This window comes from Xyrauchen texanus, chromosome 3 (genome assembly GCF_025860055.1).
Source record: "Xyrauchen texanus isolate HMW12.3.18 chromosome 3, RBS_HiC_50CHRs, whole genome shotgun sequence".
NCBI classification, from domain to species: Eukaryota; Metazoa; Chordata; class Actinopteri; order Cypriniformes; family Catostomidae; genus Xyrauchen; species Xyrauchen texanus.
In genome coordinates, this window is record NC_068278.1 from 56,694,968 (window position 1) to 56,720,664 (window position 25,697).

At 39.1% G+C, this 25,697-nt stretch overlaps 1 pseudogene; it reads right to left on the bottom strand.

The window, feature by feature from the left end:
- Window positions 1-1,813: 1,813 nt before the first annotated feature.
- On the bottom strand, window positions 1,814-25,482 carry LOC127622955 (paxillin-like; annotated as a pseudogene).
- Window positions 25,483-25,697: the final 215 nt, after the last annotated feature.

The following is a 25,697-nucleotide window of genomic DNA, read 5'->3' on the forward strand; positions in this document are numbered from 1 at the left end:
TAGACATTAAATTTCAATTTTAAATTCACTATTGTTTCATATAGAATTGTTCCAGAGTCTATACAGTATTTAATGCAATTAAATCAGAAGCAACTGTAATTAAATGACTGGAAATGACTTTTCAATGAAAAAGTAATGTACAGTACCTAATTAATTAATGCATTACACCCAACATTGCAGTTGAATAGCTAAACTTGTTTTTCCCCTTCTGAAATAGTCTAATAACTACCCAAAGTTGATGTTTATTCCTTAACTAGTCACTATAATGATGACATTGACCCTAATATAGCAAGAACTGAAACAAAATTAAAAGTGAAGGTTTGGTGACCCCTTGTGACTTTTTGATAAATTTGACTAATACAAAATGTTGCTGTTCTGTTTACCTTTCTATTAGAATGTTCTTTTATGTGTACCAGTTTTTGGTATAAATTATGTTTTGATTATTGTAATTTGTCTGTCATCATCTTCATATTAGGGCTCCAAATTTTTGCTTTCTCCAATATAAGACTTATATACACTCACCTAAAGGATTATTAGGAACACCATACTAATACTGTGTTTGACCCCCTTTCGCCATCAGAACTGCCTTAATTCTACGTGGCATTGATTCAACAAGGTGCTGAAAGCATTCTTTAGAAATGTTGGCCCATATTGATAGGATAGCATCTTGCAGTTGATGGAGATTTGTGGGATGCACATCCAGGGCACGAAGCTCCCGTTCCACCACATCCCAAAGATGCTCTATTGGGTTGAGATCTGGTGACTGTGGGGGCCATTTTAGTACAGTGAACTCATTGTCATGTTCAAGAAACCAATTTGAAATGATTCGAGCTTTGTGACATGGTGCATTATCCTGCTGGAAGTAGCCATCAGAGGATGGGTACATGGTGGCCATAAAGGGATGGACATGGTCAGAAACAATGCTCAGGTAGACCGTGGCATTTAAAGCGATGCCCAATTGGCACTAAGGGGCCTAAAGTGTGCCAAGAAAACATCCCCACACCATTATACCACCTCCACCAGCCTGCACAGTGGTAACAAGGCATGATGGATCCATGTTCTCGTTCTGTTTACGCCAAATTCTGACTCTACCATCTGAATGTCTCAACAGAAATCGAGACTCATCAGACCAGGCAACATTTTTCCAGTCTTCAACTGTCCAATTTTGGTGAGCTCTTGCAAATTGTAGCCTCTTTTTCCTATTTGTAGTGGAGATGAGTGGTACCCGGTGGGGTCTTCTGCTGTTGTAGCCATCCGCCTCAAGGTTGTGCGTGTTGTGGCTTCACAAATGCTTTGCTGCATACCTCGGTTGTAACGAGTGGTTATTTCAGGCAAAGTTGCTCTTCTATCAGCTTGAATCAGTCGGCCCATTCTCCTCTGACCTCTAGCATCAACAAGGCATTTTTGCCCACAGGACTGCCGCATACTGGATGTTTTTCCTTTTCACACCATTCTTTGTAAACCCTAGAAATGGTTGTGCGTGAAAATCCCAGTAACTGAGCAGATTGTGAAATACTCGGACCGGCCCGTCTGGCACCAACAACCATGCCACGCTCAAAATTGCTTAAATGACCTTTCTTTCCCATTCTGACATTCAGTTTGGAGTTCAGGAGATTGTCTTGACCAGGACCACACCCCTAAATGCATTGAAGCAACTGCCATGTGATTGGTTGATTAGATAATTGCATTAATGAGAAATTGAACAGGTGTTCCTAATAATCCTTTAGGTGAGTGTGTATATATATATAACATTTCAACATGGACATCAACGCAGCTGCAGCAAACAAATTAAATATGCACAATTAAATCAGTCATTTACATTCTGGTATTTATTTAATGACATGTACAGTACATTTAGACCCCATGTTTTAAATACAATATGCATGTCATCAATTAATTGAGAATAAAATGACAGAGAAAATCCTTAAATTACTAAAAAGGAAAAACAAAAGCCACAACCTCAGAGTAAATCTTTTGGCATCAATTAAAAATACTTTAATATATTTACTCGTATACAGTAGAATCAGACAAACAAATGGAAAAGGGGGAAAACGCATATCATAAAAGTATTACAAGTTATTCCTTATGAGATGAGAAGTTAAGACAAAAATCAGTTCGTAAATAACAGAATATGCTCAGTGGCAATAGGCACATTATAGAACATTGCATACCCAAACTGGTATCTTTACGAAGTTTTTTATAATAATAAAATATGTATTTCTGTGTTGTATGCTTATGAATAACAGCAGAAATGAGCAGGTTCCATAGTTGAACCCTCATAAGATGGAAGATCAAATATAACACTCCAAACATCCATAAAAATACAAACCCCCCATGAAATAGAAAAATTGAAACAACCATCAACAAAAGAGAAACTAAAAGCACACTTTATAAAGTGATCAGACAAAGTAATACATGCATAATAAAACCAAGGCTATCCAAAATGTCAGAGTACCAAAAATTAGAAAATTATATATAATACGACCTTGAGATGTTAATCATACCAAGCGGTTATTGCACTTTTAGAAAACTTGATATAGTCAATGAATGAAGCAAAACAAAAAAACAGCATATCACGTTTTTTGTACTAGAAAGCAGCAAGAAAGAAAAGAACAGTTTTCTCCTGAAATGTGCAAAGAGGTGCATGCATATGTGTATTCAAGTTAAGCTCAGTGTGTATAACAAATACAAAAATAGATCTTGATCTGTCCGATGCAATCGATAAAATCTAAAATAGCTCCTCAAACACGCAGATGTAGTCTTTGACAACATCAAGGTGAAGCATTTTATAAAAGCTGTTAAAAATAATTTTGGCCTCCCTGAAGATCTAAACTTGTTTGACAGTGCTTTGCGGCTTGGCACAGGAACAAGCTGGTGTTAATGCACACTATGGCCACCAGAGGCAAAACATTTTGGACTCATTTTGGCATGCATGCACATACACACACCTCAACACTAAATTGGCACAGATTCTAGCTGAAGAGCTTGATGAAGCAGCTTTGGCAGTATGGTTTGTCGTTCTGCTCTTTGAACGTGCCCTTGTTCAGCTGTTTAAGGCAGAAAGCGCAGACAAAATGCTCAGGGTGAAACTTCTTGCCCATGGCGGTGATGCATCTGCCGGTAATGGGTTTCTGACAGCCGGAGCAGAGCGATCCGCGGTGTTCGTGGTAATGAGCCTCGCAGTATGGCTGCCCTTCGTGCTCAAAGAAACTGCCATTCACAAATGGAGTGAAACACTCCTGTGTGCCGAGAGAGAATACAAAAGGACAAAATCAATCGGTTATATAAGGACAGTTCCTACATTAAGATTTTATATAATTATTTCCTTTTTGGACTAAATGAATGAAGAACATTTTTACAAACCGTTTACTCAAAAATATTGAAAACGTGATGCGTTTTTAACCGACATACAACTATTTATCTTACTCAGTCAACCGTTCATGTCATTAATACTGACCCTGCAGACAAAACACTCTGGATGCCAGAGAGAGTTGAGGGCAGAGATGTAGTTCTCCAGGATGGCACGGGCACAGCCACCACATTTAGGGGCAAACATGTCAAAGTAGTCTTTTTTACAGTATGCCTTTCCCTCCTTCTCATGGAAACCTGCAGAAAAACAGCAGGAGAAAAAGAGAGGGGGGCTGAAGATATAAAACCTTTGTGATGAAAAGAAAGATGAAAACATCTGGTAGAAAAAAGAACTGCCAGCTAGAGAGAGAAAAGAGTTTTAAAAGAGTGGAAGGTGCCTACCCTCAGGGCCAAAGAATGACCCACACTGGGCACAAAAGAAATGTTCCGGATGCCAAGTCTTGTCTAATGCAGTCACCACTCTCTGCAGAAGAGAGAGACACACACAAATGCAGAATATATTACTGAAACAATGTCTGAAGAATATCAATCAAGTATATTTAGTAAAATCTATAAAATTATATAGGCTATTCAAAGTTACTACATATTAATGATGATCAATTATACATTCAGAATTTGTACATTATTCACTATTGCCCCCCAAAATATATTGGATATATATTTGACACAATATATACTTCTTTTCCTGTCAAAATGTATTTAGTTCCTTCTTAGGAGAGAACACAAAACAATACGTAACAATACAATAATTTTTATTAACATTTTCCAATCAAAGCTTCCCACAGTATAAAGATAGAAATGCAATAAAATAGTGCAAACTCAAGTAACATTCAACTCAAAGACTAAGCAGGAAGTTGACTAATTGAAAGAACTAATGCCCATTGGTTACGTATCCATTGCAATACACATTAAATCCCTTAGACAATCATCCTTCTCTATATGAATCAGCTGGCAGACTGTGGCTATCCACTTTGCTACAGCAATCGTGAAGCCGCATTCACATGATTCGCGTCAGGGCGTCAACGCACCATTTTGAAGTTTAATCTACACATGAAAAGCCCTGCAGAGAACAGCCGATGTCAGAATGACATAGTACCCATACCGCTTTTACTGCTTATGCCTAACTATATACGTACATATCTAATATGGCAGAAATAGTAAGAGGTGTATGGTAGTATGCCATTCTGAACACAGCCAACTTTTTGTTAAGGTTTTAGAGCTGGCACACTGCCCACATAATTCTAAGAACTGTGTTTAAAACTCACATGGAGCTGAATAAAATGTTCAGAATCCAATCTCAAATTGGCCCTTCGCCCAGCCCCGCCTTAAGTGTTTTTCTGACCAATCCTGTCTTAGCAACTGTTGCCAGGCTACCATTATTCCGACACGTGTTTACTATTTTCCGATGAGAATCTACGGTAATTAAGCGGGATTATATCAAAATTATCCAAAGAAATGTAAAACACTTTGTAGCCGGGTCACTTTTCATAGTGACGAGATGTATCCAGAGAGGATATGTGGTTTTTCTTACAATTGTCAAGAAGAGCATACTATGGATTGAACTGTAATAGCCCTCATTCCTTTAATGAACATGAATAACATCAGCGAGGACACCTGTAATAAGTGCACTGTAAGTCGCTTTGGATAAAAGCATCTGTCAAATGCATAAATGTAAATATACGGTGTATTATTTTGTGTATATATAATATTATGATAGCAAATGAGACATACACAAAATTGCATAAGGCTTTCGCAGTACGTCAACTGCAACTTCATCTCAATGAATGTAAAAGAAATTGAAGTATTTAGAAATGTAATTTTTTTTTATTTTATATAAAATGAGGTGGTTTGGGCATCTGGTAAGGATGCCCCCTGGCCGCCTCCCTAGGGAGGTGTTTCGGGCACGTCCAGCTGGGAGGAGGCCTCGGGGAAGACCCAGGACTAGGTGGAGAGATTACATCTCCACACTGGCCTGGGAACACCTCGGGTCGCCCAGTCAGAGCTGGTTAATGTGGCTCGGGATAGGGAAGTTTGGGGCCCCCTGCTGGAGCAGCTGCCCCCGCGACCCGACTTCGGATAAGCGGTTGAAGATGGATGGATGGATGGATAAAATTACAAAAAATATTATGTCTACATTAATATATGCTCTTGATAGACCAGTGTTGTCTGCACTGTCATTCTGCAGTGGAAGAATACTGAATGAATTTAAAAGACTGCGTAATAAAATGACAAATAAGTTTAAAACAAAATACGTTTACATTGTTTTTACTGGCTGCATGCCAAAACAAAACACACCGTGCATCTTGTGTAATCTGATTCATCAAAAATCAATATTTTATCAGTCTCAGGAGTTATCAGATTGAAACGCTCAACTTTTGCCCATGTCCACACCAATATGCTTTCATTTGAAAATGCATAAATTTAGCTACATTTACTCCTCTCATCCACACCAGAACAGCTTTTTCCTCCACCAAAAATTTGACGTTGGAAAGCGATGACGTTAGGAAACTGAAAAAAGTTTTTAAATGGAAACGGATTGGTGTGTATGTGATTGATTACTTGATGAATGCATCAAAATGGTTACTGAATTAACATCTGGATCACAGACTTGATGTTTATATGACAATGCTATTTGTTTGTATGGTTATATAGTACACTACTGCACATAGTAGACTATGTAAAATAAGTTTACAGGAAATTTTAAGCCAGAGGTAAAGTAGGATGGGTATAGTAAGTAGCACCATCAGGCCTCTGGGTGGTGACATATGACACACACACACACACACACATGGTTGTTGAACGCCCTGTCTGTGACCTGTTGAGGTGTTGATAGAGAGCATAATCCTTACGTCCAGAATGGGTCCATTGCAGTAGTAACAGCGTGGAGAGAAGAGGCTGTGGTAATCCTTTTCACAGTATGGCTGTCCGTCTCGCTCAAAGAAGTTTTTGGAACCTATTTCATCCTGACAGTGAGTACACACAAAATGCTCCGGATGCCACGTCCGACCCATTGCTGTCACCACCTGAATGAATAAAAGTCAAGAAGACTACAATAATAAACTGGAATTTCGTGTTGACACTAAATTGATCACAACTAGGGCTGTCAATAGTTTAAAATTGTATATCGATTCATTTATCAAATTAAAATCGCAATAAATTGCATATCAATATTTGCTGAGAAATGCTTCCAAATAATTTTAATTATTGGCCTTACCCAACTTACTCTTTCTTTATTATTGGGCTGCAAACCTCAGGGTTATACAATATTGGCTAAAACAAAAGAAAACCCATGACTCACCATGGAGGCATATTCATGCATGCCAACCTCACTAGCAGCTTTGTTACACTCCCCCATTAAATGCCCATGTTCCCCCTAGACTAAAAATGTCATTGTTAAAACTACACTGAGAATTTGGAGACAATTTCGACCTTGATTTGGACTACAAGCTATTTCTATCTCTGCCCCTATAGCAGCGACCCTGGCATTTCCACCTTCACTGATAGACAGAACCTTCTCTCAGTGGTCAATAACTGGCTTAACAATGTTTAAAGATCTTTATATAGATAATGTCTTTGCTTCCATCCAACAGTTACTAGAAATATTCTCATTTCCAAGACATAACTTTTTCAGATATTTGCAGATTCGCAGCTTTATTCGGGACCTGAACCCTAAATTTCCTAGTCTCCCTTTCGCAACCCTTACTGACACCTTCCTGGAACCAATTCATATTACGAAATACACGATTTCCAATATGCATGATGCTATATGTGCTTTGCAGGATACCCCACTTACATCTATTCAATCTCAGTGGAAGGAGGAATTAGCAGTGATTAAACCAGTTGAAAGTCAGACTCTATAATATACCCAAATATTGATCTCATGTGTGATCGCTGTTATCAAACCCTGCAACTACTGCACATGTTTTAGTACTGTCCATCTATTTATAAATACCGGTCCAACATTTTTTAAACAATATCTGGAGTTGTTGATACAAACGTTGAACCCCTAGATGTTACAGTTCTATTTGGCGCTCTCCCTCTGACACTTGACCTTCCGAAATCGAAGACTAATTTTGTAGCCTTCTTTACACTCCTGGCCAGACGCTGAATTTAGTTAAATTGGAAATCGCCAACTCCCACCACACATTCCTTATGGATTAGGGATATTTTTAAGTTTGTCAAATTAGAAAAATTAGACACACAATAAAGGGATCTTTTGAAGAGTCCTTTCCTCATCTATGTGGAAAAGTTAAATGTGTGTGTATATATATATATATATATATATATATTACACACACACACACACACACGTCATGTATATACATATATAAATATATATATATATATTTGTGCGTGCATATTGTATTAATGTGTGTTTGTGTGTGTGTGTGTGCGTGCGTGCGTGCATGCATGTGTATTGTGTATTGTATATATGTACACTACCGGTTAAAAGTTTTAAACACTCATTCTTCATTATCTTTTTTTTCTTCACATTTAAGAATAATAGTAAAGTCATCAAAACTATGGAATAACATGTGACTAAACAATATCCAACTTAAATCAAAACTGTGTTATATTTTTGCATCTTCAAAATATTCACACTTTGCCTAGAATTTGCAGACATGCACTCTTGACATTTTCTCAACCAACTTCTATCCTGGGATGCTTTTTAAACAGTATTGAAGGAGTTCCCATCTATGTTGGGCACTTATTGGCTGCTTTTCTTTATTATTTGGTCCAATTCATCAATTTCAAAAACTTAAGCAAATATTAATTGTGGAAATAAAAAGACTTGTGGAACAAAAAATTACAAACTTCTCCGTTCACATCGGAGAAAACAAGAAAGGTGGGTTATAGTATGTCTTTCTCCTCTTTTTAGATTAGTAACCTATCGGCCACACAAAATTAAAATTCATAAAGGCTGATAATAAATCACGACTGCAAATTCCCTATGGATGATGCACAAACACATAGATTTCTATAATTGTATCCAACTGTATTTTCTGATTTGGATTAAAAGGTCCCACAAATACTTACCAGTATAAATTGTTCAATCTTTATTTTATTTTATTGATTTATAAATAAAATTGGAGAGGTGTGAATCTTAACTAAAGAAGTTTACAGATGTAAAGTCAATTTATTAAAAGTAAAATAGTAATTAAAATAATGTTGTAAAGAAAATGCATGCTAAATGTAAAGAAAAAAAACTAGAAAATGCAATCATTTATTTTAATTTTGTAGCCTAAGCTCTGTATTTATTTAATTAACAGAATAATGCTTTAATATTGCTGATGAGTTACACTTTTCTCAAAGTATTTTATGCTTATTTATTTATAAACCTTTTTATATAAAATGAAAAAACATTGAAAGAGCTAGAGTAAAATGATAACTGGGCACAAATGTTGCTATGATGGTGCAAAAACGTAGCAGGTGTCTTTGAGAAGAGCGGAATATCTCATCTGGCCGTCATAATAGCAGTCACACTATATGGCTAAATTTCAGACACTGCCCAAACTTCGAAGGTTGAAGATCATTGCAAAGGCTATTAATTGGCCATCTGTGAACATGTCACTAAATGTTGTAAGATTGATGATTTTGCCCTGTGACGAGAGAAATCCTTTAGGCTTCCCTAAATTTGTCTCAGACGGCAAATCGCACAGTGTACCCGCCTTTAGCAAGATCTTACAAGTATGTCAGGACCGTTACCTGGCCAGCGATGGGTTTCTTGCAGGCTCCACAAACTCCTTTGGCCACAGTTTGGACACCCAGTCGGTTGAGGTCTGATTGCAGGTTGCCAAGCATGTTGTCCAGTTTATTCCCCTGCTTTGGAACGCTGGTAGGGGAACTCTTGCCCTGGGCCATAATCTAAGGGGAAAAAAGAATATAATTATTTTTAATTATTTTTATTTTATAAAGCACACGTAGGCTGCAACCCTCCTTGGCAACACAGACAAGCATATTGTTGTTTTCTATTATTAATCACTTCATATTTGGTGGCGATACATTGATTCATTTGTGATTTAGCTCATGCTTTTATTTAAGCCCCCCCCCCTGTAGTAACCTGTGGTTAAATGTCTTACTCCAGGTCATAATTGGGATAATTTATGGATCAACCCTTTTTGAGTGAGATAATCTTTAACCTTTAGGCAATGCCAACCACCGGTGCATGCCTTTCTTTGGAAATCACAGAACTGGAAAGTGAATATAAATGTTCCCTAATAAGCTGTGCAGTGATTTAGCAATTCATGTGTGCCCCAGAAGAGTTGCCCTGTACACTGCCAAAGATGAATTTAATTGGCCAAATAATTAGCACTTGGATTTCTGGCTACATTACTCCTATTATATTCATCCTGTTGCATGTGAATAAAAGCGTACCAGGTTTTGCAGTGATATATACACTCACCAAGAACTTTATTAGGAACAGTATGGTCCTAAAAATAGTTCCCAATATGGTCTTCTGCTGTCGTAGCCCATTCGCCTCAAGGTTCGATGTGTTTGCATTCTTAGATGCTATTCTGCACACTACAAATGTACAGAGTGGTTATCTGAGTTACTGTAGCCTTTCTGTCAGCTCAAACCTGTCTGGCCATTCTCCGTTGACCTTTTTCATCAACAATGTGTTTCTGTCCACAGAACTGCCGCTGACTGTATGTTTTTAGTTTTTGGCACCATTCTGAGTAAACTCTAGAGACTATAGTGTCTGTTGTGCATGAAAATCCAAGGAGATCAGCAGTTATACCAGTCAAACCAGCCTGTCTGGCACCAACAATCATGCCACCAATTTTCCCTATTGTGATGGTTGATGTGAACATTAACTGAAGCTCCTGACCCATATTTGCATGATTTTATGCAGTTCATTGCTGCCACATGATTGGCTGATTAGATAATCAAATGAATAAGTAGGTGTACAGGTGTTCCTAATAAAGTGGTGAGTGTATATACTGTATATATTCCTAGGCATCACCGATACACAATGGTATAGATTGACAGATTTCATTTTATTTAGTAATTTACATGAATGAAAAAACTATAGAATGCCAATTTGGATTATGTCTGTTTTACTAATCCAAGGAAACCAATCCCAAAGATTTCTCCATGAAATCAGTCCTGCAATTCTAAAAGTTACCACTGCTGACCTTCCCTAAATACAAAACAATTAGCAAGGAGTTGAAGACATAATCAGATGTGGGACCAAAGAGGGCTATGAGTCAAAAAGTGTTGGTGTAACCCAATCCCTCTACTCTTTATTTCAATTCAAAGAACTGTGACTCAGTAGCATTCTCTAGAAAGCAGACATAGTAACCTTCTTGAACAGACATACCCTGTTATTTTTGCAAATGAGCACACACTTAAACATGCTATTCCTTAATTAGTCTCATGTAGCCAGACTTTCTACTAGCTGCAAGTCTGGTTCATTTTGCAGCTTACTCTGGCATAATGGTGTAGCTACAGCACCTACCAGAAGGGGCAAACTGCCCATGCTAACCAGGAAAACCCCCTGGGATTGTCTGTGATTACTAGTACCGGTTGGCACTTCAAGGGTAACCAAATTTGTTCATGCACCCAAACAAGGACAGGGGTAAAAAAAAATAACTAGAAAACACAAGGAATAACACACTGTCTTGATTGTGCATGTTGGCACCAGCAAACTATTTCATAAATGCTGATACACACATTCCTTGTGTGTGCATTATTTGTAAGTCAAAGAGATAGCAGCATACACTCTTCAAGCAAAATGCTATAAGCCATGGAAGATTAGGGGGAAGGCAGAATAGAAACAAGGACACTGGTTCCTACACTATTTGACCAATGAATTTCCAAAACTTTTCCAAGACCTTTCTAGTTGTTTGTGAGAAATGGATAAGGATTTGTATTATTGAAATGTATCATTCACATCATTCAAATTCAGACAGATTCACCAATGAATCATTTAGCACAATTTGTGAGCTGGTGCAGCTTTTGGCCTTTCAAAGCTTTCATGGTGTATGGTGGCACCGGTGCTACCGCTCTCAAATGTTAGCCTTGAGCCTTATTTACTCTACAAAATATCTGCACAAGAGCAAAATCTAATTAGCTGAGGACACCATGTTTACACAGCAAAACTAGAAACATTTATATTCACTATAAAAATGATCTTCCCTGACTTTTTCAAAAAGCAATTTTAAAATGTACATATTTTCTAGGTTTTCCATGACTGGGAACCTTATTGAGAGTGTAAGACAATGCTGCAAGCTCTGAGATCAGATGCAGATGAACAGAGGAAAGACAGAACAAGTTCATGCCTGTACCGGTGGAAAAAGAGGTTCGTATTCCGTTTGGCAGCCCACAGAAGCCCAAACCTTTGGAGGAGGGGGTGGGGTCACAGCTTTAGGTGGAGGAGGAGGGATAGGAGGAGGGGTGGGGTATTTAGGTGGAGGTGATTGGGAGCGCTGAGGAGGTGGAGGAGGAGAGGGTTCTTTAGGGGGTGGAGGTGGTGGGGGAAGAGTAGAAGGCTCTGGCTTTTTTGGCACAGGATGGGTTAGGACTTTTTTCATAGGACTGGGTGACCCTGGAGGAATGATGATCTGATCAACAACAAAAGAAACATGTAAAAAGGAAGTAAAAGGTGATTTTTGGCAAATATGAATAAAAGCCAAAAGGAAATAAAAAGAGCATAAAACTGTGGCCCCAACTGTGCATTCTTAAAAGCTGACATGTGTAATTTCTATGCCACTATTGGCACCAAATGGAATTGAACAGATCCAACACCCGTCTTCAATTGTTTGGACAAGCACATAACTCAAACTCAAGTCTCAAACTCACTGCATTTGTTGAGCAATAAGTTGACATGTTGGACAACCTTAAACAAACGTAATCACTGCAGAAATCACTACAGAGCAACAAATAAATGGTTTACATCTAGTTGTCTCTGAATATTAAGATGGGAAAGGGGATAGAGTATTTAAAAATACAACAACAACAAAAGAATTACACACATGAGCTTTAAAAAAAATTATTGACTAAAGAATGATTTTCTTGAGACTTTATAACAAGCCAATAAGACAAGATGTAGTAACGCAACATATGAAAAGAAACATTGTCATACTGGCATTGATTATAAGCAGTTGGTCAGTTTAATTCGACATTATGTGCTGCGGAGTTGGATTGCAAGTTTTGTTAGTTCCACCAGTAAGCTTGTGACCTGAAGTAACGCTACCTTATCCACAGTTGGTGATACACCATGCTCCTCTCTTGAACGCTGAGGGTTGGAACAGATAATGACCCCTTCTGTAAGCCAATCATCTGGCTGTTTATGCGAGTGCTGCAGTTGGGAGCGACCAATGCCTAGTTTTCCTTGCAGCTCTTCAATGAGTCGATCCTGGGAGGTACTCTTAAGAACGATTGGGCCCATTTTTCTGCGCATGTGGCCATCACGAAACATTGGGTGGACATTGGATGTTTCCTTTGTACGTCTGATTACAGATTTAAGCTGCAAAGAGCCAGCATTAATTAACCTCAATAAAGTGTTTAGATCATGCAATGCTTTCTTTGAAAAAAGCATTTAAGAACTCAACCATCTCAGTCCAGTCCAATGGTCTCAAAATAGCAGCCAGTAAGATTCATCCATTAAGCAGGTTCATTGATTCGTTCACAAAATGTTCAAAACGCTGGGCCAATGCATCCCTAACCTTCCAGTCAGAAACCATGCAAGAAGGTATAAAAACCATGAAGCAAACACCACATGTCAAAGCAAAAACTGACAAAAAGTAACCTTCCACTACCATTCACTTCACACATCAACCTCTGCTCAAACTATGGAACCACAATAACCAACTACATTAAAGTGCAATTAAGCTCTCAGCTACTGATGCCCTGCAGAGTGGGCAAAGAGTGGAGATGGAATGCAGTTGCACAATGAACCTTAAACTCCTTTGCAGAACTGCAAAAAAGGAAGCAAGCCTAGCCTTGTTGTCGGTTCAGTCCCATACACCTCATTTGAAAAGCGTGTTTGAGCATGCATTTGAACATCACAAAGACTACGCCAATGGAATCTCATCCACATTTCATGCAATACACAAAAGCAACATAACTCCCCATAGTATGGATTCCTCAATTCTCCACCTTTCCAAAAAACAAGATGCAATAAAGTGATGTAACAATAAAGCAGCCCAACACAATGAGCAGCCCTCTAAGAAAAGGCCTTGGTGAATTTTAGGAGTGCTAAATGATGCTTACAGATGTGCTAACTTGCTAATGGAGGGTGCCTTTTATTTAAGTAAGATGGAAAGGTTTAGTTTGGGTATCAACAGGCCCCTTGGCCCAAGGATCAGGCTTACAGTTGAAGTCAGAAGTTTACATACACCTTAGCCAAATACATTTAAACTCAGTTTTTCACAATTCCTGACATTTAATTGTAGAAAACATTCCCTGTCTTAGGTCAAGTAGGATCACTACTTTATTTTAAGAATGTGAAATGTCAGAATAATAGTAGAGAGAATTATTTATTTCAGCTTTTATTTCTTTCATCACATTCCAAGTGGGTCAAAAGTTTACATACACTTTATTAGTATTTGATAGCATTGCCTTTAAATTGTTTAACTTGGGTCAAACATTTGGGTAGCCTTCCACAAGGTTCTCACAATAAGTTGCTGGAATTTTGGCCCATTCCTCCAGACAGAACTGGTGTAACGGAGTCAGGTTTGTAGGCCTCCTTGTTCCTGATGTGTTGAGATTTTGCTTCAATATATCCACATAATTTTCCTTCCTCGTGATGCCATCTATTTTGTGAAGTGCACCAGTCCCTCATGCAGCAAAGCACCCCCACAACATGATGCTGCCACCCACATTCTTCAAGGTTGGGATGGTGTTCTTCGGCTTGCAAGCTTTACCCTTTTTCCTCCAAACATAATGATGGTCATTATGGCCATTTTGTTTCATCAGACCAGAGGACATTTCTGCAAAAAGTAAGATCTCTGTTACCATGTGCACTTGCAAACTGTAGTCTGGCTTTTTTATGACAGTTTTGGAGCCGTGATTTCTTCCTTGCTGAGCAGCCTTTCATGTTATGTCGATATAGGCCTCGTATTATTGTGGCTATAGATACTCGTCTACCTGTTTCCTCCAGCATCTTCACAAAGTCCTTTGCTGTTGTACTGGGATTGATTTGCACTTTTCACACCAAACTATGTTCATCTCTAGTAGACAAAATGTGTCTCCTTCCTGAGCGGTATGATGGCTGCGTGGTCCCATGGTGTTTATTCTTGTGTACTATTGTTTGTACAGATGAACGTGGTACCTTCAGGCATTTGGAAATTGCTTCCAAGGATAAACCAGACTTATGGAGTTCCACAGGATTTTTCTGAGGTATTGGCTGATTTCTTTTTATTTTCCCATGATGTCAAGCAAAGAGGCACCGAGTTTGAAGGTAGGCCTTAAAATACATCCACAGGTACACCTCCAATTGACACCAATTAGCCTATCAGAAGCTAATTGGTTAATTGTCTAAAAGTTTGACAATTTTCAGGAATTTTCCAAGCCGCTTAAAGGCACAGTTAACTTTTTGTATGTAAACTTCTGACCCACTGGAATTGTGATATATTCAATTAAAAGTGAAAGAATCTGTCTGTAAAAAATGGTTGGAAAAAAATTACTCATCATGCACAAAGTAGATGTCATAAACGACTTACCAAAACTATAGTTTGTTAATATTAAATCTGTGGATTGGCTAAAAAATTTGTTTTGATGACTTCAACTTTAAGTGTATGTAAAATTCTGACTTCAACTGTATACATTTGAGAAAGTATAAACAGCCATCCTGTGTTCTGCATACTTGCTGCTCTCATGCTTGCTAAATTTAGGGGTGCAAATTGGAGACAGGCTGACAGATTTGGTGCAACTCATACTTGTCCAGATGCAGACAGCCTTTCAACTGCTGATGGCTGGAGAACTGGAAGGTGCATAGAAACATCTGATGTCCCAAAGAACAATGTGGAGTTTAGGGAATCGTCCATCCATCCGGCCTCAGTTACAGGCATAACTGTACCTTCACAGCCATCCTGTGGTGTTGATCGACCCAGAAGTGCCAGGTCTTCAGCGATCAACCTCTGCTGATCACTTTTTGGTGAGGATCCTTCAACCACCGTTAATGGCACTTGTTTGATTGGCTCTGGTTGGGAAAGACTGGATACCAGCAGCTTGTCCAGAGCCTCCTCAAGCAGAGGCTTGGGGCAAGGAAGACTAATCCCCAATATGCATGATTCAGAATGATCAAGTTTCTCTTTGGAAGGTTTTGGAGTTAATGTTAGCTTTGAAACTGGAGGAGCAGGCAGTGGCAAGGGAGTTGGCACAGGACTCTTGCTACTAATACCTGCCTCAGAAGTTGGACTCTTGGCAGAGACCCCAAGGACTGGACTTTTAGTTGCTGTAACAGGACTGCTACTCTTGGGAACTTTTTTGTGACTAGGGTCCTTCCTTACTATGACTGGGCTAGGGCTTACAGCAATTGTTACAGGACTAGAACATTTCACATCAACAATCCTACTTGAGCTCTTAATAACTCCTGGTGTGCTGGGGCTTTTAGCCACTGAAACCGGACTTGAGGTGTTTGCAACCAGGCTGATTGTGTTGGGCAGTTTATCTGCATGTTTGTTTAAACTTGACATTAGCAGACTTGAACTATTTACAAACAATTCTGATGAGGAAACAGGCATTTTATAAGGCTCAGAGGTTTTAGCCTTTGTACCATTTGCGCTAGAAACTTCCAGCAGTTTCTCAGAATTCGTTTTTTTGAGTGTCAAGCCAGAAGACTCTGAGGACGTAGAGGAGGTGTAGAGCACTGTGGATTTGGAAACTGGAGTGGAGTTTGTAGCGTCCTCAACAATTTGGAGCTCCATTAGAAGTGGTGCACATGTAGGGGAAGGTTCATAGGAAGTCTGGGGAGGAACGCTTAGGTTGGATACCCCTGCTTCTGGGTCAATGACCTTGATAGTCTCAGTGACTTCAAGACTGGGAAAGTCTAACACTTTAGTGGTAAATGAATCCTCCTTAAATGATGGCAGAGAGCCAGACTAGACAACCAACAACAACAAGACAACAATAAAAGAAAAAGGGAGATAAAGCATTTGAGACATGAAGGTAAGATGGAACTATAGAGTAACAAACATGATAAAAAGTGGGTGACGTGAAATATTAGGTCTCTACACTTTTTTGTATATGGGGTTACTGTAGGTTGAATTTAATTCCCAGGGAACTCACAATGTATGCCTGGATAAAAGCATTTGCAAAATGCATAACAAATATCCTCTCTGATCCATGATCTTGTTATTTCTACTCATAAATCAAAAATTCTGCCTAGAAGTAGCCTGGTGTAATGCAATAAAAGAGTACTGTTATGTCTTGAAAATGCTTTGTTTATTCAATTATTACTCAAAAAGTACAAATGTTACTAAGGAGAAGTCAGCTATTAGGTTTACCAAACTGAAACAAATATGATCACCAGAATTCTCCAATAACCCGACACCCCAACCACAGCATTCCGGCTCATCCCTTTTCAGGCCGCAATGTGGCTCATTTCCAAGACAGATATGTAAACAAGTGTGAATGTACTCATACACACAGACACACTTATTTATTTTAGGCCTTCAATAATACATTTTTATAATTTAGGATTTATCAACAGTCTGCATATACAAATTGAAGCAAATCAAATTCCAATGGAAGTTTTAATAAAACTGTCAATGTACACCTACTATATATGACAGTTTTCTCTTTTTCTTCTCCAGCATTCTGCCATATATGCTAGAACCATATAACCACGATCAAAACGCCACACAATAACATAAAATAATTGTAATAAAAAGTGCATATCTTTTCAAAGACATTTGCATTTAAAGAAACTTTTCTCCAATCTAAATGATTCCATTAGGACTGCTTTCCAAAATCAAAAGAGCTGGACCTTAAATTTTAAACTAAGATTTTTAGACATTGTTCTTAAAATATAATATGCTTTGAAATCTCAAATCATTTAATTTTCACCAACATTACCAACAAGATGGTATACAATCATGTGGTCACTACAGCTACCATAGTTACACTTAAACTTATGAGATATATTAAACATGTTTGACACGGCTACATTTAGGTATCATAATTATTTACCTATTTAGAATGCAAACTTTTGGCTTGTGAAACACTGGTCAGTTTGAATGTATTGACAGCAAGAAACACCCAAGAGAGTGAACGAAACACAGAAAAAAGGAGTTCATTACTTTAAGGTTTTTCTCTCTTTCTCAAAGACTTACATTGCTCTGAACTTTGAAGTCAGACAGTGAAGCCATGAGTTCATCAAGCTCTCTTGTAGCTGAGGAGGCAGAGATTCTGGCCTGCTGCTGGGCTGGAGTCTCTTCGTGAACTTCTTTCATCTCAGAAACCTTGGGCACTGATGGAGCAGGCCTATAAACATTACAAAAATCAGGCGGTAAGAAAAGGACTAGAGCATAGATGGAGTATCAGCTAAAGGCCTAAAAGAGATCTTCACCTGGAAGATTCCACCGCTACTCTAAACTCACTGCGCAGTACATGTCACGCATGTCGTGAATTTAAAACTTGCACTGAAAGCATGGCATCCTTAACAGGGTGTTTCCTGTACCTCTTGTTCAGCTGAATCTACAGCTACATTGCAAATTAAATTGGATTTTAACCGAATTGTGACCTTGAAGTCTGAAGTTAAGGTGAGAAGATAAAGATGTATTAGCTGCACGCAAAAACAAAAATAAAGTGTGTCTAGTTTAGTACGATTCACGAAAAATTACTAAAAATGTTTTTTTTGCATCACTGAAAAAAGGACCAATCTGATTAGGGATGCATGATATAGCCGCGGCCAATATATCTGCGGCGGATATATTTTTGGCCGATAACCGGGAACATTTTAATCACCAATATTTTTGTTGATATTTATTGCTTGCGGCTGACTGCCTACGGCTTCTTTCCTTAAGGTAGAGTCCCAGGCAGCCTCAAAGATGGTGTGCATGCGCACACACAAAAGACAAGCTCATGTCGCACTGTGAGGAATATTTCAACATCTCTGCACCTTGTTACGTTGTTTTGGGGCTGGTTTTAGTCATGGACCACTCAAGACCACTCAAGCTCCATCAGGTTGGATGGGGAGCGTCAGTGCACAGCCATTTTCAGATCTCTCCAGAGATGTTCAATCAGGTTCAAGTCTGGGCTCTGGCTGGGCCACTCAATGACATTCACAGAGTTGTCCCATAGCCACTATTTTGTTATCTTGGCTGTGTGCTTAGGGTCATTGTCCTGTTGGAAGATGAACCTTCACCCCAGTCTGAGGTCCAGAGCGCTCTGGAGCAGGTTTTCATCAAGGATGTCTCTGTACATTGCTGCATTCATCTTTCCCTCGATCCTGACTAGTCTCCCAGTTCCTGCCACTGAAAAACATCCCCACAGCATGATGCTGCCACCACCACGCTTCACTGTAGGGATGGTATTGGCCAGGTCATGAGCGGTGCCTGGTTTCCTCCAGACATGACACTCAACTCAAAAAGAAGCAAGAACGTTTTATTTATGTATTAAGAAGGCCATGGCCATCCTCCGACATTTTAAGACGTGAGCAAGTTGATGCAAGTTTTAATAAAATCGGGAAATATCTTTTCCCGATTTCCATTCCTGCTTTCTTTCTGCAACATTTCCTTTCATTTTTCTACTCACTTCTTGATAAAAAGTTGCAATGGCAATACAGAAAATTTACAAATAAAAAGCTTACGCAGGGGCCGGAACAGAGCTCTCCAGCTCATTTATCAAACTCTCCATGCTGGGTCTGACATCTTCTACACCGCGACCCGCTGCATGCCGTTTGGGTTTCTCTATCTTGGGAAGGGGAGCTTTTACAACTGATGAGACACCGTTTCTGGAACATATCGCTGGGTGTTGCTGGCTTGTTTGGGGGGGTGCGCTTCTGTCAGAGATAAATAAAAAGACATAGATATGCTTGAAATTCTGTCAAAACATTTATAACTTAAACAAGTCATTAACGAACATTGCAATACACATCACTTAAAGACAACATCAAATCTAATGTTGTGATCTCACTAGCCCCATATACAGTAATTTAGTTCACACAAAATGACAATTCTGTTCCAAAATGTGTATCTATGAGTTGTGAAATTCCCACCTTCAGTAGGGAATGATGGAGTGCTGTGCTGTACAGCATTGAGCTCCAGCAACAGTCGGTCCAGCTCAGACAGATTACTACCCAGCGATGAGCTCATGACTGCAGCAGGAGAGTCAATCGTCTTCTGTTTGTTGGGGAAACTATAAACGTGCTCTTCGTCGGTCTCCGACACACGAGGACTGAAGCTTTTCTGAACTGAGCTGAGAGACTTTAAGAAAGACAAAATAATTACATTTATTTAGTTACAAAAAAAATGCATGACTAGTTTTTATGCAACACTGTATTGCGCATGCAGCTTTACTGCCGAGGCAATAAATGAAACATTAAGTAAATGGTTTGCACTTATATAGCGCCTTTTTAACATTAACGGTATTCAAAGCGCTTTACACTGTGACTCATTCACCCATTCACACACCAATGGTGGCAGAGCTGCTATGTAAGGTGCTAGCCTGCCATTGGGAGCAACTTGGGGTTCAGTGCCTTGCCCAAGGACACTTCGGCATGTGGAGTTGTGTGGGCCGGGATTTGAACCACCAACCCTGCGATTAGTGGCCAACCCGCTCTACCAACTGAGTAACAGCCACCCCAAGCGGTCCTCTCTCACTCATTTAGGTTTGGGAAGTACGATTCTTTTTAGTAAATACATTCGTTCAATTTATTAATTTTCCTTGCATGGTATTGTATTGTTTCTTGACATATAATATCAATCTATTTAGTGAAATGCTGCTGTGAAATGCTGTTTTTGTATCAATTACAAGAATTGCAACATTTTCAGATTTTATTAATTGTATTTACTGTAAATATATCAAAGTTCAAGTTTAATACCACAACTTAATAGTGATTCTTATTGTTTTTGTGCCAGATAAATACTGCGATGATGGTACATAGTGGTTAGCCAATGAATTTACACACAGAAGTCTTAAAGGTACAGTAGCACAAACAGCATGTTTAATTCTAAAGGTCAAAGAGGATGTAAAATGGTAATGAAAACTAGAAAACTGGTTCAAGAACCGTACATTTTATTTTAATTGAATAAAATAAATAAATACAAATCAAAATGCTTCAAATATGTAGAATATGGCCCCTTTAAAGAAACTCTGAATATGTTGAATCGACTTTATGACATGACTCCGGAACAACTAACGTGAAGCATTGTGCTTCAGGGCACAACAGCCATCTGGTATTTGTCATAAGGTTAAAGGATAACTAACAGGACTCATAAAAGGTGCAACAGAAAAAGCTCTGGAGTAAGGAAACCTTTGGGCCTATTTGCATTTAGTCACTTCTTGCATCTAGATTGCGATCTGATTAGGAATGCACATTCAATTTACACTTTGCCACACAACATAGCTTAAGCAAAGCGGATATTTATAAACTGTACTGGAATAGTAGATTGGAATTGTGAGCAAATATAACCGTTTACCTTGTGTAAATACACCTTTGCACCTTGTAATTCAGTCATGGTGTGTTGTGGTGTGTTTTACCTGGGCTGATGAGTGCTTCGACTCTGGTTTTTCTAACAAAGTTCCATTCAGTGTTTGCGCAGGAGGGGAAGTCAGTCGAGGTAGCGAGGACACTTCCTGGTAACAGTCACTTCCTGTGGGGTAGGAATATGGCGTCTCTTCTGGGAGAAACACAGCCTGTTTGCAAATATTGGAGGATGTGGACTCCAAATCTGCGAGTAGAGCATCTGTAAACAATAGAGAAACAAATGATAAGAACGAGTGTAAAATAAACTACATTTGTCCATTTTCTGAAGATAACGTGAGTGGTGCTCGCCCGTGCAAATTGACACCACTATACTAAGGTGTTATGTGTGGTTGATTTCTGGCCTAATTTAAAGATATTCTGGTCTTTAGATATAGCTCGGGCCCCTGCTTCAATTTAAATCCATGAGTTTATTTTGGCCCATTTTATAGCACGCCAGGTGACAAATCACATATTTGATTACTTAGAAAAGTAAAAGCACAACTTTCCTCAATAACCCACATGATTTGAGGAACCCTTCATGTCCATAGCACAAAAATTGCAGGATGAGGTATGCGTGGCAGAGACGAACACACATACTGATTACATGTAGCCTATAGCTTGAATGCACTGGAGGTCGCTTTGGATATAAACGTAGCCAAATACATGTAAATCATCTAAATGTCTAAGGGTTATGGGCTGGTTTAAATCCCTAACCCCAAGTATGAATAAAAGTTATTCACCCTAAAAAAAAATGCTCAGATTTGCACTTATGAGATTTGCGTTCCCTGATCCATCAGACATTGAACGGGTTGCTGCTGAATAACCCTGTTTCAACATGACTTCAAGTCAGTTCAAAGCGCGGCTGGATTGGATTCTGGAGAGGTGGGATAGTTCTGAATCACATGACTGAGATGGCGAAATCACTGCAGGCTTCACTCATGCTGGGTGTGGTGAGGGACACTTAAAAGACAGCTTTAAAACAGCATGCCCACAGGCATCGATTATAGCAGGAAATAAGAAAGCAAAAATGCATGTGCATACAGAAACACAATGCTTTTATGTGCAACATCAATATTCAAAAAACATAAACCAAACAATACAACAAGGCATTTTCACACATACTACAGGAGAATTCAGGTTGTGAACTATCCTCCAGATTACCATCGATAATCTAATAAGTATCATTAATAATTTGATCGATTAAACTCATCAATCGTCGATTATTAAATTTCAGAACAAATGTGGAGTCATCCATGTGCATTTTGCAGTATTAACGTTAACGATTATTCAATTAACTGATCGTTCATTTCCACAACTATTATGAAAATGTAATTCCCCATTCCCAATGATTGCTGGTGATATAAAAATGAGAATATTGGGATGATTTTAATGGCGTTAGAGTTCGTAAGTTCAATTAATTCAGTGAATCAGTCCAAATTGTCTAGGGCTGCCACTATAAGTTTGTAATCAAGCAATTGAACGATTATTCTGGCGACTAATCGAGTAATCATAAAAATGATTTAATAACTCAGATTGCTTTAAAGTTGAAGCCTATATTGCAAACATTTGTGTATATAAAACATTTTTTTTTGCTGAGTTCAGTGTGTCCCGCACAGAAACGAAAGGTACATGGTACTCTCGCGCACATGTTCGCACTACGGCGGGTCTGTGAGTACTGAACGACATCTTGTTCAGTTGTTGCATTGCTGAAGTGACGTTATGTTTCTTTCAGGTCGATAGACAACTACATTGTTTTTCAAATATAAAGTGAATTGCTCTTACACCGCTGACACCTCTTTGTCATGATGTGTTCGGACCCTTGTCCATTCTACAATTTTGAAATCGAGGATTTATTTAATCGAAAGTAATCTAGGCCTAATTAGAGTAATTGTGGGGACCCGGGTAGGATCAGTGTTAGAGACGCTGGCTAGTGGCTACCACCCCTGGAGTTCGCTGGTTCAAATCCCAGAGTGTGCCGAGTCTCCTAGGCAACCAAATTGGCCCAGTCACATGGGGTATCCTCCTTATTATCGCTGTAAGGTGGTTCGCTCTCGGTGGGGCGTGTGGTGCGTTGGCCGTGGTTGCCGCGGTGGGTGGCGTTAAGCCTCCACACGTGCTGTGCCTCTGCAATGGCTCACCCAGCGAGCCACGTGATAAGATGTGCGAGTAGACGGTGGAGGCAGCTGGGATCAGTCCTCTGCCACCCGAACTGAGGTGAATCACTGCGACTTGGTGTGTACATCGGGAATTGGACATTCCAAAAACATTTTTTTTTTTTTTTAAATCAAATAAAAAAAAACAATGTGCGTAATTGTGACAGCCCTAAAATGGGCAGTGAAAATCAAAGACAAAAATATATCGAGATATAATCTTTTTAGCCCAATCGCATTTAAAGCCCCTTTAGATTTTGATTATATCATCACCAGCTTAGTTACAATGTGTTAGTTTAGGTGTTTGATTGATCCACCATACCAATTACGGTCTAGACTGACACAAAACGAGCATAACATGAACATCTAACTTAATCAATTTCTGCAAGCAGACATGTTTTCAGGTCAAAAACACACAGAACACTGTTAATCACACAATATCATTAATATCATCAATAACAGCAGACCTAAACAATCAGCCAACAACCTATTACAGGCACAAAACTGGAAAGAAACAAATCCAAGATACTTTTCCAAGAAACAAATTAAACAAAAACAACAGAGAAACAGAGTCAAGCTTGTTACTTACACTTTGAGAGAGACACAGAAAATAACGCCCTGTTCTGCTGTCTGTCTTTACCTTCGCACTTTACCTCAGACAGGAGGAGCTAAGACAAGGTGTGGAAAAAACAAATAGAATAATGTTGGGATATCAGAGAGATCCAGATAGATAGGAAAAAGAAGGAAACAGAAAGAGAGACACTCAGAGACGGGACAACTATCGTATACTTTGCTCTCAGCTGAAGAGGCTGCCAAGTTGACCGAGGGGAGGGCTGTTTTTCGGCAGGTGCTAACTTTAACTACAGTACCCCTCCACATACCAGATCCTAAAAATGCTGCGGTATAACCTGTCTGGAACTTTACTGTGTACAGGTCACTAACTGGTCAAGAACGTGGTGCCAAGTGAGAGAAAAGTATCTCAACCATTAGACTTTTTAAATTAGCTTAATATTCAATCAATATTCCACCACAGTCAGACTTAAGTCAACTTGATCTAATGTAAATTCCCAAATAACTGACAAAACGAGTGAACCAGATACAGTAATATGTAAAAATAGCAAAAGAACAGCTTGAGGACAGATATACAAGCGATAAGACTTTGAGAATAGGAGCTGCCCATATCTCAATTGTTTGTTCTGCGCAATGAGGGAGTGACCAAAAAAATAATTAACCCGTTTTTCTCACCCTTCCCATTTGTACGACTCTCTCTTTGCCCATATGTACCTCATAATTTATTTTGTAACATCCAGTATATACACACACACACACACACACACACACAAACACAAAACTTAAAAACTTCTGTATATAAAACGTATAAGATCCATTTTTTAAGAAAACTCAAAAATTGCTTGCCATCAAAACGTCCATTTTAACGGTCCCATTTGTGAACAAACATCTGATAAACATCTTAAAAAGAGCAGACTTGCATACATTATAATATTTTACATTTCTAAAACATCTACTAAATGTCATTCTAACATTCAACAGGGAACGTTTTAGCAACGCATCACAGATGAGCAAAAACTCAAATGACATTGTCCAGATAAAAACGCAAATATTGAAAAGACATCTTGGCACCACTCGTGCGCCATCAACGATAGCTTTAAGCAAATGAACGTATCCAGTAAATGGCCAATTAAAAAGTCAAACCAATATACAAATCCTACCTCTGCTTGTTATCCAATCGGCATCTGGAATCATGTAAATCCCATCCGAATCGGTCAAGCCAGTCGATTCAGCAACTGAACCTGACAAGGATGCGCCTAAAGCATGCGCTTCTTCTGTTCCCCAAGCTGTATTTGAGACAGCTTCCATCACTAAGGCTGAATCTGGTACTGGATCCAGGCCAAGAGTCGAAGCTGAGGAGGACTCCACTACTTCTACGATTGGAACTACTGAATCGGTCAGTAAAGCTGAAACTGCATTCGGTTTGGCTTGAAAAGCCTCCGGTCCCAACAACGTATCTTCTATGCCATCTGCCTCTGAAGCTAAAACGGATACCCATTCTGCGTCCAATGTTGAATCTGATGAAGAATTCTCCAATGTCCGCTCTGGAGAAGCTGAAATCAAATTGGTCTCAGGCATCGACCCTTTGGCTAGGCTTGTTTCTGGATCAAAATCAAGCATGTCAAACTCCAGCAAAACCCTCTCAAACTCCTCAAATGTTGTAACTGCTGGTGTAGTTTCTTCGTCCATGAGGGAACAGAAAAGAAAAGAACCGCACCCGAGAGATCAAGCACAAGGCCCGGAAATGTCTGGACACTGTGAGCAATAGCCCATGAGTGGGATGCAGAAAGGAAGGGTCGCTCCCTTTCCAGAGCACTCATGACATTCCACAGGGCTTGATTATGTATACAATCAGACGTTTTTTTCTGCAGCTCGCTAGATAACATTTGCTCCCAAGGGGATACACTTACATAAGCTGTAGACACCCAACAAAAAGAGGTAAGATTAAAAAGGAAAGACTATGCACATCCATA